This window comes from Mus musculus, chromosome 10 (assembly GCF_000001635.26).
Source record: "Mus musculus strain C57BL/6J chromosome 10, GRCm38.p6 C57BL/6J".
NCBI classification, from domain to species: domain Eukaryota; kingdom Metazoa; phylum Chordata; class Mammalia; order Rodentia; family Muridae; genus Mus; species Mus musculus.
The window spans coordinates 50,241,650-50,254,218 of record NC_000076.6 but is presented as its reverse complement, the minus strand read 5'-3'; the positions used below and the strand labels follow the sequence as shown (position 1 = coordinate 50,254,218).

General features: G+C 36.4%; 1 long non-coding RNA gene across 1 annotated transcript in view; it reads right to left on the bottom strand.

The window, feature by feature from the left end:
* Positions 1–2,029: 2,029 nt before the first annotated feature.
* The window catches only part of Gm35632, a 48,917-nt gene continuing 38,377 nt past the window's right edge, over positions 2,030–12,569 (bottom strand). The window contains exon 3 of the long non-coding RNA XR_871637.1: positions 2,030–2,080. This is a non-coding gene — a long non-coding RNA (predicted gene, 35632). The remainder of the gene's footprint in view (positions 2,081–12,569) is intronic.

Sequence of the window (12,569 nt, the reverse complement as noted above, 5' to 3'; positions counted from 1 at the left end):
GAGTGGAGTGGAAGGGGTTTGTGCCCCAGCTCAAGCCCGGGTAGCCTGCTTCCCTATGTACCGCAGTCTCAGGTTCCGAGTGATTGGATTGGGGCAGGCGCTGTGTTCCACTCACCAGAGGTCTTAGGATCCCGTGGGGAGTCCCGTGTTGGCCCTTGCGGGTGTCAGGCGACTCCGCTGGCAAGGTAGCCTGGGGCTGGAGTGGAGTGGAAGGGGTTTGTGCCCCAGCTCAAGCCCGGGTAGCCAGCTTCCCTATGTACCGCAGTCTCAGGTTCCGCGCGATTGGATTGGGGCAGGCACTGTGTTCCACTCACCAGAGGTCTTAGGATCCCGTGGGGAGTCCCGTGTGGGCCCTTGCGGGTGTTGGGCAAGACTCTGCTGGCAAGGTAGCCCGGGGCTCGAGTCGAGCGGGAGGGACTTGTGCCCCAGATCAGGCCCGGGTAGCCTGCTTCCCTATGTACTGCAGTCTCAGGTTCCGTGCGATTGGATTGGGGCAGGCGCTGTGTTCCACTCACCAGAGGTCTTAGGATCCCGTGGGGAGTCCCGTGTGGGCCCTTGCGGGTGTTGGGCAAGACTCTGCTGGCAAGGTAGCTCGGGTCTCGAGTCGAGCGGAAGGGACTTGTGCCTATATCATCTTTATTATCCAACACAAAACATAGAACATTTATTTATACAGACTGGACACAAACATACATGAATTGAACACGAGAACAGATTGGTGCACCGGACATTAGACAAGACACAAAAGGGAACAGAGTACTCCTGCTATAAGGCCCAGAGAGAAATTTCTCTCTGCTTTTTGGGACATTTTCCTCCCTTATGATGCATTTTTTATTAACTGGGGCAATCCGCCTATTCCTTTTAATAAACCCTTTCTTTTCTCACACCTCATGTAGCTTCGGAGCTACGGCCTACCGTCTGATACCCAGCTCCTCACTGCTGAACCTAAGTGAACCAGTGCTCGGGTTTAACGCTGTCTCAGCTTAGCCCATACCTTCTCCGGTATGAATTTCCTTTATCTTTTATTTTATGGAGCTCCGAACCAGCAGCGTCTCTTCCAAAAATCCTTTGCCGTTTTTTTCAAGCCCCACGTTGGGCACCAATTGTTGTGTCTGGCCAGCAGACCACAACCTGGGTTTTAGCCTGGAAAGGCATTTTGGAAACCTGGAAGAGAAGAGGGGCTAGGTGGCGAGAAAAAAGAATGTAGCCAAGACAGTTACTCTGATCAAGGCTCCAATTTTATTGTTGTGACACTAGTTATGAAGGAAGGGGGAGGGGACCCGATTCCCACCAAATAATCTCTGGTCCAGTAGAAAGGTGCACGTGTGTGGCTCCGCAGGTTCCAGCAGTGGGCGTGACAAAACAAATGAGCAGGAAGCTCCACCCCTAAACAAGCAGGTTTCAGGCTGGGGGAGGAGAGACTACAATTAAAGATCTTCCCTGTATTGAATATCAAAAATAAGCTGATTTAATTTTCTCAGTATCACTACTCAGTCCTATGAGATTTTTTTTAAAAAATTAGGTGAAGCTTTAATCAGGAAGGTATTTATATATGTGACATTTATAATATATTATGATACATGAAATTGTTGCTAGCATAATATAAAAAGACAGAAATTAAATTGAAAAATAAGCATAGAAGTAAAAACAGTGATTGGTTAGGCATGGCTTATTATATTTTCTTTTTTCCTTATACTATTTATAATCAAAAGTGATTAAACTTATCTCACCTAAAATCTCCAAGAATAAGTCACTTATGAAACAAATTTAGGGACTATTTTAAGAAGATCTTATCTGAAGAGCAAAATATGTAATAACCACTCTTAGTAATTGTTATTTGAATGAAAGTAAATGACACATTATAGTTAAATTCTGTCAGAATTAATATTTTCCAACTTGTAATTGAAATGTACCTATGTATTAATAGTCATAATCTTCAATATATATTGCTGTTACTTACTTTTGAAATCATATTGCCTGTGATATCTCAACTATGCAGGGCACAGTGGTGCATAAATTTTATACAAGCACTTGGGAGGCAGAAGCAGGTAGGTCTTGTGAGTTAAGAGGTCAGATCAATCTACATGATGAATTGCAGGATATATCGGTGTTAGGAAAAAGACAACAAAGAAAAAAGCACAATTAATATTGTAAAATTTTGAGGGTTTTTAAAAATCTTCTATTTTGTAAGATTTTTTTGAGGTGGTGCATGGTGCAATGAGAAAAACTTTCAACTCTAAAATTAACACTATTAATCTTTTTTTTTTGATTTCTTATTGTCTTATATGTTTTCATAGTAGTTTAGTTTATTTTTCACAATTTCTGAGATGCAGAGAGAATGTCTTTAAACTTTTCTCTATTTTCAGTTGGTTTTAACATTTTCTCTTGAGTAACTAAACATAATTTGGGATGACTCAGGGAGAAGGAGTGAGTGGTGACTATAGTACAGGGTGTGTATGATGTTGCCTTTCCCTTCAGTGTCTTGAGTCACACCTTTCCTGACAAACTCATCTTTGTATTTGAGGAAAGGCCCTTATTTATCAGCCTTGTTGATTGTTATGTGGTTGTGGTGGAGTGGACTAACTCATTCCTTAAAACAATGTGTTTTTTATGTTGCGAGGGCTCCTCTTATTTCCTGTAGGTTTATGGTTTATGAAGGAGAATGAGCTAGCCTGCAAAATAGGCTATTTAATCTTCATTTGTTAAAGTTGTGGGTGCTGTGATCCTGTGATTCAGATGATATAAAGTTAAATTTCTGCTAGATTTGTCTTCTACAATTGTTCTATTTTTAAGTCACAAATAAGGTTTTATGACTTAACTAGTAAGCATGATGAATAGAAAAAACAATTCAGCATGTAATGACATTATTTATATTATTTATTTATTTATTATGTTTACTTCCAATTTCTTACAGTAATTTCAGGAATATTAAAGGATAATCATACAAAAACTTTAAACAACAATAAAACTCATGAGGTGGAAGTACATGTGTTTTAATTAGATTCATCATGTTTAATACATGTCCTTTAAACACATATAAATTAATTTATTCTTTAAACAAAGAAAGACTAAATTTTGTCCATTAGTAAATGTAAATGGTAGCTAGATGTGTATTTGACTACAGACCATAATTGTTTTCCTTCAGAATAGCCTCATTTTATTTGGATAATTATTTTTTAAATGGTTATAGAAATCCCAAAGGCTTTGGATTTAAAAACTACTATGAGCATTTTTTTTCTATTTAGTCAAGGGTTTGAATATTTTGGGCTGATGTTTTCATTACAACATCACTGATCTGATCTTACTTACAGAAATTATTACTTACAAAAATTGTTTACATTAGATCTTAGGTCTGAAACCAAGAGCTATTCATCTGTTGCCTAATAAATGAACGTTACTCACTTCTCAGAATTCGGAGAATATGATGTTTGATAAGACTTTTGAAAACAGAATTCATACCCTTTGATAGGAGAGAAATACAGTGTCCTAATCACGGGCATCATGTGTATAGGGTACATCGAACAGAATGACTATGAAAAGATACTTTTGAAGGTAGTTTTCTGCCTTCTGAAAAGAAGCACCACTGGTAACCAATGTAGTTAGTAAATTTCAGAGTGCCATGGAGGAAGTGCAGTACTATTAGCCTGCAGAATCTAGATATTAAAGTTAGCCTCCTGGACACTCTTGGGGAGAATAGAAAGCATACAAAGGAAAATTATGTGACACTTGCTATTTGAGTTCAACAATATAAAATGGGAAAACAGCAAAAGGTCTAACAGAAACCATGTTTCAAGAAAGTAAAATGTGAATACTATGCAATGAACACATTGGAAATTCAAACAGCCTAATGGTAAGGTCAGAAGCAGTGTTGAGACTCATTTAGAAGAATGCCCTAAAAACAGAGTGCAATTTACACACCCAATAATGAGAATGTGATTCATGAGCATTCCTAGGTTCTTATGAATTTAGATAAGGAATGAATGACTCGTACAAGGCCCTCAGGTTCAGTAGGGGAAAGGGTTAAAAAAGTGGTGGTTATAGAAATCCCAAAGGCTTTGAATTTTAAAACTACTATGAGTACATTTTGTTTTATTTAGTTAAGGGTTTGAATATATTGGACACATTTTTTTCATTACAACACCATTAATGTGATTAGTATTATAAAATATTTCTTACAGAAATTATTTACATTATACCTCCCCTCTTGTGCCAGTAACCCCCTGCTAATAGCTGTGCTTGCCATGTCATTGTCTATATGCACTATTGTACAGAAAACACATTCTGCTTTAATTCATGCACAGGCAGTGACAGTCAGAAGTATGGCTTGGAGCTATATAATAACAAAAGGGGAAATCTTACATTATAGAAATAAGTCATGCTATGATTTAGAGAAGTAGGGTGATATAATTGCTTCTTAACTGTTTCTTTAATTACTGAGTATACAAAGTTCGGAGCTGAGATGGAAGGAAGGACCATCCAGAGACTGCCCCACCTGGGGATCCATCCCATATACAACTATCAAACCCAGACACTATTGCATATGCCAGAAAGATTTTGCTGACAGGACCCTGATATAGCTGTCTCTTGTTAGGCTATGCCAATGCCTGGCAAACACAGAAGTGGATGCTCACAGTCATCTAATAGATGGAACACAGGGTACCAGTGAAGGAGCTAGAGAAAGTACCCAAGGAGCTAAAGGGGTCTGCAACCCTATAGGAGGAACAATAATATGAACTAATCAGTACCCCCCAGATCTGTGTCTCTAGTTGCATATGTAGCAGAGGATGGCCTGTCAGCCACTAATGGGAGAAGAGGCTTTTGGTCTTGCGAAGATCATATACCCCAGTACAGGGGAATGACAGGGCCAGGAAATAGGAGTGGGGGGGGTTGGGGAGCAGGGCGGGGAGAGGGTATAGGGGGCTTTAGGGATAGCATTTGAAATGTAAATGAAGAAAATATCTAATAAGAAAAGAGAAAAAAAGAAAAGAAATTTCACCCATTAAAAAAAGAAAAAAAAATATTCTTACATTATAGAAATGTCATGCAATGATTTAGAGAAGTAGAGTGATATAATTGCTTCTTAACTGTTTCTTTAATTATTGAGTATACCTCTTTCTTAGGTATTTTAATTTTTAAATTTTGAATTAAGTGTTACTTAAGAATTATTAATTTATAATTGTAAATGAATGTTTTACTTAACCTTTATGTTCTCATTATGTATAAAAGTAATAATTTGATCACTAAAATATTCATTAAAATGAACTATTAGCAATGAATATTTAAAGTAAGATTCAGGAGAAAATAACGGTTTACTTGACAAAAAATGTTATGGCTTTGGATGAGGCTAGGTTGGTAGAGTGCTTGCCAAGTACACATAGAACCCTGGGTTTGATCCTTAATACAGTTTATACTGGGCAAAGTAGGGCATACCTGTCATCCTAGCACTCAGGAAGTAGAAGCAGAAAGGTTAGAAGTTCAATGTTATCCTCATAACTTAGTGTTCAAGGTCAACCAAGGCTACAAAAGGTACTCTATCAACACACCAACTAAACAAATAAATAAGATCATTCCAAATGTCAAAGAGATATTTCAGCAAATAGAATATATGTGTAATGTATCTAAGGAATCTTCATTCTTTTGTCTTTAGCATTTAGTAACATATGACCATCTTAATGTAGCTTGTAAAGTATCAGAAATGTAGTGAGAGTTTTGGTTTCTTAAAAAACTCAGTTATGTTACATGAATATGCTTTTGTTTTAATCTCAGGTATAGGATAAGAGGCTGCTTCATAGCAGGTGATTGTAATTTGCCCCATGCACTTGAATAGGTATGATCTTTGCCAGCTACGTAGAGTTTAATCCTGGGAAATCTGGAGAGGGTATAAATGGGAGAGCCCCAAGAGAGTCTGTGGCAGTTGCTGTTGGTCCATGCTGCTGTATTTGTTGTTGCATTTGCTGTTGCTGGATTGCTGGTTTATTGGTGCACTGGCTTGCTGAATTGATAGATATTCTGACAACATAGATTGGACTTGCCCTTAGAAATTCAATGCCCCTTATCTTAGTCAGGGTTTTTATTCCTGCACAAACATCATGAACAAGAAGCAAGTTGGGGAAGTATTCGGCTTATATTTCCATACTGCTGTTGATCACCAAAGGATGCAGGACTGGAACTCAAGCAGGTTAGAAAGCAGGAGCTGATGCACAAGCCTTGGAGGGATGTTCTTTACTGGTTTGCTTCCCCTGGCTTGCTCAGCCTGCTTTCTTATAGAACCCAAGACTACCAGCCCAGAGATGGTCCCACCCATAGGGGGCCTTTCCCCCTTGATCACTAATTGAGAAAATAAATGCCTTACAGCTGGATCTCATGGAGGCATCTCTCCAACTGAAGCTCCTTTCTCTGTGATAACTCCAGCCTGTGTCAAGTTGACACCCAGAACCCACCAGTACACCCCTAATCAGCAGGAAGTAGCCTAAAAAAGTCTATATCCCCTTTCTCTCTAGTCTTCTTTCTCTCCTATTTAGTGTTGGATGTTTAGAAGGCCTTGGGGTAGAAATAAGAGTTAGAAAGTAGGTAGAAATATAAGAACCTAATAAAACAAATAAAATAGTAAAAACAAACAAACAAAAAACCAAAACCATGCCAACGTACAAATACACTTGTGTGTGTTTAGAGTTAGTGATAATTTTTTATTTGCCTTCAACCTATAATACACAACTATAATTCATTCCTAAAAGGTTTTACTGTTTTTTTAACTTTCCTTGATTTATCTACCTACCAACCTATCATTTATTTTCCTGCTTATCTCCCTACATAATCAACACACAGAAATTATAAATATGATGTAGCATATGATGTTATGTCATGTCATGTGCTTTTTGCATAATGCTCAAATACAAATAAGCGTACCTATTTCTTCAAACATGTCTTTATAATGATTTTTAAATTTTTTTGAAATATCTATCTCATTTTTGCTGTCATACTCACCCTAGTTTATAACAGAAAACCAGAAGTCACATGTTAAGTATATACTCCCACTGCCTTACACTCCTATCCCTTTTCTGCTTCCAACTGCAACTCAGTATCCACTGAAAAATTTTCTTCCATCCCTCCTTCCTCATTCTTTTGAGCCTCTAATAATCTCTATTATACTTTCTATGTGGTAGACTTTTTCAATTTCCACATATGAGGAGAGATTGTAGAATCCATGTTTCATGTCTCATTTGATATAATTGACTTTGGTTCTATATTTTATCAAAATGGATGAAATTTTTCTTTTATAATAGTGGGATAGCATTTACTTCTTTTTATACAACATATTTTTGATACTTTAGCATTTCTACTTGTTTTTTATGACTAACAGTGCAATCAATTTGAGGCATGTAGACTTGTCTTGAACATAATGATTTAATTTCATTTTATATACCCAATTAGTGGGATTGCTAGATTGCAATTCTATTTTTAATTTCTTGAAGAATCCTCATAGAATTTTCTATGGTATCTTCATTAATTTATATTCCAATCAAAACTAGATATTTCCCTCTGTTCATATCCCTGCCAGCAGTAGCCCTTCTTCATATAACAACCATTTCCTTTTATTCTCATTACTTTCTTCAACTCTTTCCATGTTTTTCCTCTTCTTCAATTCCTGAATTCCTATTCCTTAATTATTATTATTATTACATATATGTGAATAAATATATAAATATAATCTGCTGAGTTCATTCAGTATTGCCTGTATACACAGGACTTCATGACTGACTACTGGGTATTGGATAATCAGTTGGGGGACTCCTTCCTGGTGAAGACTACTCTTGCTTTCAGTGCTCCTTAGTTGTCTCTAGTTCTTTGTCTACAGGTAGAGATCTTTGAGATTTCCCCCTTTAATGTTAGCAATATTTATGGATTTTTTTCCTTGTTAAGGTTTCGTTTAGGTTTCATATTTGTGAGGTATCATGAGTGAAGCTTTCCTGTCATTTTGAAGAGACAATCTTATAAGTCTTATAGAAGATCTTGTGGTCCTCCGGCTTTTAGATCTTTTTTTTTCCCACCTCCTCCTTGGTGTCCCATGAGGCTTAGGTTTAGGAGCTGTGTTGTAGATACATCCACTGGGCTTGGGTACCCAACACATATTAATTTTTTGCATTTTGACAAATCATGGAGCCACACCCCCTAGTCATGCCTAAACTGTTCACTGGAGAAAAAAATATGCAAATATATGAGCTCATGAAGGGATTCTCATCCAAACCACCACAATATGTATAGGTTATGTGCATATTCTTGTTACACATGCATATAAAAGTCAGAATACAACCTTGGTATTTGCTGATGTTCCTCAGAAGCTATCTACCTTGTCTTGAGATAGGATCTCTAATTGGCATGAAACCATTGGTAGGCTAGATCCCAGAGCGCCTCATATCCCTATAGACCCACCAGTGGGATTTCAGACACACTACACAACACTTGATTGACTCAGACAGCTCAGTCAGTCAACAAGTTCTCCAGCACAGGAGTGAGGATTAAAAAGAAAAAAAAAAAAGACAATTAGACAACATTGTAGCATGACCCCAGCCAGTTCTGAGGCTGAGGCATATTTAATTTTTCCCAATCCACTTTTATACCATTTTAATTATATGCAAGTATTAATGGCAAGTGGTACAATGAAGAACAAGCAAGACAATAAACACAGATTGTCAAGGAACAATCAAGACAATAAACAAAGCCCCATGATCACTCATGTGGCCACTGTTTCCAAGGGCTTATCAGGATGATCAAGATATCTGAGCCTACTTCTCCATCATAGCCCAAAGTCATATTCATGCCTGAAGCCTACTTCTTTGTTCCACCCTAAAATCAAATTCTTGCCTGAACTTACTTCCTTGTCATGGCCTAATGTCATTTCCTTGTCCTTGGCCAATGTCAGATTCCTGCCAAGTGGGGGGTGGGGGGGGTGGCAAGGTTCTCCATACTTGATATTTCAATTGACTGTTGAGGTTCAAACCTAGGTCCTCATGCTTATGTAGAAAGTATTTTACTGAATACAGCCCCAATAATATAATTTTAAATGTGGAACTTCAAGCTATTTGCAAACCTATAAGCTTAGTTCTAGTCCCAGGACCTTTCCCAGTAAGTCGTATTCTCTGCTTGTTATCCATCATTTCTTCTCAATGTGTCCCCCATTAGTGATCACCACACCAACAGAAATAGCTCCAGATAGGTGGCCTTCAAATCTACTTTCTTTGTTTTGACTGAGGAGATACTTCATCCGTTTTCTATCCTTCCCTCTGCCTGCCATACCACCAAGCTTAGCTCCAGATCCATGATTTCAGAGATATCTTTCCCTGGTTCAATTAAACACCTCATCCACCAGTTCTTCCTTCTTTATCTCAGGTTACATATCTCCTGGACTAACCCAGTCTATTAGATTAGACAAATAACCAAAGAAAGAAATCCCTATGGCTAGGTCAAGTAACCAAAACAAAACAAAGACAGAAACAACAACTATCATGAATGGTCAAGGCATCCTGTCTCCCATCAAACCCACTAGTCTTATAGAAGGGTTCTCTACTGAGACCTACATAAATAAACTTCAGGACACAGAATTTACAGAATAATTATAAACTTTATCAAGTAATTTAAAGAAGACCTAAGAAAACATTTCATCAATTGAACCCCAAAGAATTATAATAAATGTATTAGTGATGTCCAAGAAAATACAAATAACCAGCTGAACAAAATGTTGATGAGAATTTAGAATTTGAAGACCAAACTCAACAAAGAGAGAAAGATTGTGGGAACACAAGATAAAATGAAGATGAAATTGAAAGACTCATTTAAGTAGAAACAAAATGAAGCAAACAGACGATAACAATACTCAGAGATAAAGTAAACTATCTAGACAAAATAAACAAAGAATATGAAAAACTTAAAGAGCAGAGGAAAAAAAATTAAGGAAATGTGTGGTACTGGTGAAAAGACAAAATATTCAAATTATAGTCATGTATGAGGGAGAAGAATCCCAAATTAATGGCACAGACCAGATCTGTTCTGGATTATTTTATGTCAACTTGATATAAATTAAAATCATCTGAGAGGAGAGGCCTCAATTAGAAAATGCCTCCAAAAACTGAGTGTAGGCAAGCCTTGAGGGCATTTTCTTCATTAGAGACTGATATGGGGGGGGCAGCCCATTGTGAGTGGTGCCATCTCTGTGCTGATGGTCCTGGGTTCTATTAAAAAAAAAAAAAACAGGATGAGCAAGCCATTAGAAGCTAGTAAGCAGCACTCCTCTCTGATCTCTGCATCAGCTTCTCCCTCTAGGTTCCTGTCTTCACTTTCTATTCTGACTTCTTTCAATGATGATGATTTGAAAATCTAAGCCAAATAATCCATTTTCTTCCAGAGTTGCTTTGGTCATAGTGTTTGATCACAGCAATGGTAACTCTTAAGGAGGAAAGGATCATTAACCAGATTAGAGAAGAAATCTTTCCCAAACTAAGACACACCCATACAGATAGAGAACACTAAATAGACAAGACCAGAAAAAAAAAAAAGTACATCATAGCTGGGCGTGGTGGTGTATGCCTTTAATCCCAGCATACCATATTTAAAACAGTGATTATACATAATAAAGGAAGTGTAATGAAGCCTTGAGAGAAAAAACTCAAGTCACATAATAAAGGAATATTCATTAGAATAAGAACTGATTTATTATGGAAAATTTGAAAGCCAGAAGAGTCTGGAGCAAAAAATTTCAAGTTCTAGAGACTGTGATTGCCAAAATAACTGCAAAATTGTCATAATTGAAGAAAACTTTCCATGTTACACATGGCATAAAAGATCAATATCTTATAACAGTAGCTTCAACAAACAACCACAAAAACAGAATACTGGAAGCAATACTTTGAATTGAAAATAAGAATAAGCCAAACCAAGTGAATCTTGAAAGAAAACAAAGCTATAATTGAAAGAAGTACAAAACAGAACAAAGAACATAAATTTGAAAAAAAATTATCAAAATGATTATACATGTTTCAACATTATTTCTAAATATTAATGGCCTCAACTTTTCAATAAAAATTACAGGCTAGCTAAATGGATTAAAAAAGAAAACCCATCCAATTACTGTCTATAAGAAACTCCCCCATCTTAAAGTGAAAGAAAGGAAAAAATTATTCTAAGCAAATGTGATTAAGAGGTAAGCTGAAATTGCCCTCCTATAAACTTCAAACTACAAATAATTGAAAGGGACAAAGAAGGTCACTTCATTATAAACGAGATTGTTTAATCAGGAAAATATCATGATTCTAACATACACCAAATTATAGTAACTCAGTTTTATAAAAAGAATTTTAATAAAAGTAAATATAAAGATTAACACAAATCCTACAATTGTAGGGGATTTTTAGAACTCCACTTTCTCCAATAGGTAGGTCATCTGAACAGAAAGTAAACAGAGAAAACTCAGAATTAAATGACGTCTTACATCAAGTGAACCTAACATACATCTACAGAATATTTCACCCAAACATCAGAGAGTATGCCTTTACTTAACAGTACACAGAGACTTCTCAACTATAGGCTACATGCTGCATCACATAACAAATCTTAGTTAAATACAGAAAAAAATGGAATAATTCCATGTATCCTATCTGACAATTATGCAGTAAACCTAAAGCGAACAGCCAGCAAAACTCCAGTAAGCGTATACACTCATGGAGATTAAACAGCTCATTGCTGAATGATGAATTGGTTAAAGAAGAAATCAATAAAGAAAGGAAATATTCCTGGAACTAATTGAAAATTAAAGTAATACAACAAAACAAAAGTTTAATGATGTATTTAAAGTAGTTCAAAAAGGGGAGTTCCTAGTCACAAGTATCTATATTAAAAGGTCTGAAAGGTCACAAACTTAGTGATACAAAAAAATAATTTTGAAAAAACAAGAACAAACAAATTCAAACTGTATAGGCGGCCAATTATAAATAATAACAGGGCAGAAATTAATGAAATAGAAACAAATAATAACATAAATAATCAATAAATTGTAGATTTGGCTTTTTAAGATGATAAGTAAAATTGACAGACAGTTGGGTTAACTAACCAAAAGAAAGAAATAAAGAAAGAGATGACTCAAATGAGCAGGAAAGAATTACAAGAGACAGAAAAAGAAACACAGAATAATACAAAGGAAAATCTTTAAGAACTGTATGCCATTAAGTTGAAAAATCTAAATGTACATGAATTTCTTGATTCATCCAATCTATTAAAGATAAACCAAAAAGAGAACAACAATCTAAATAGACCTGTAATGCAGGAAGAGATTCAAAATGTAATAAAAGCCGTCTAACTAAAAAAAGGCCAGGCTCAGATGGACTTCCAGCAGAATTCTACCATACTTTTTTTTTTTTTTTTTTTTTTTTTTTTGATGTAAAAGCATGAGGTAGTTTAATGAGCTCCGGGCCGACACATATCTCCCACAGGAGACAGAGGTGTCGACCACATGGTGGAGCCATAATTTTAAAAAAGAACCAATCCATTTTAAACAAGTAAAAAGAAAAGAATAAGAGAAA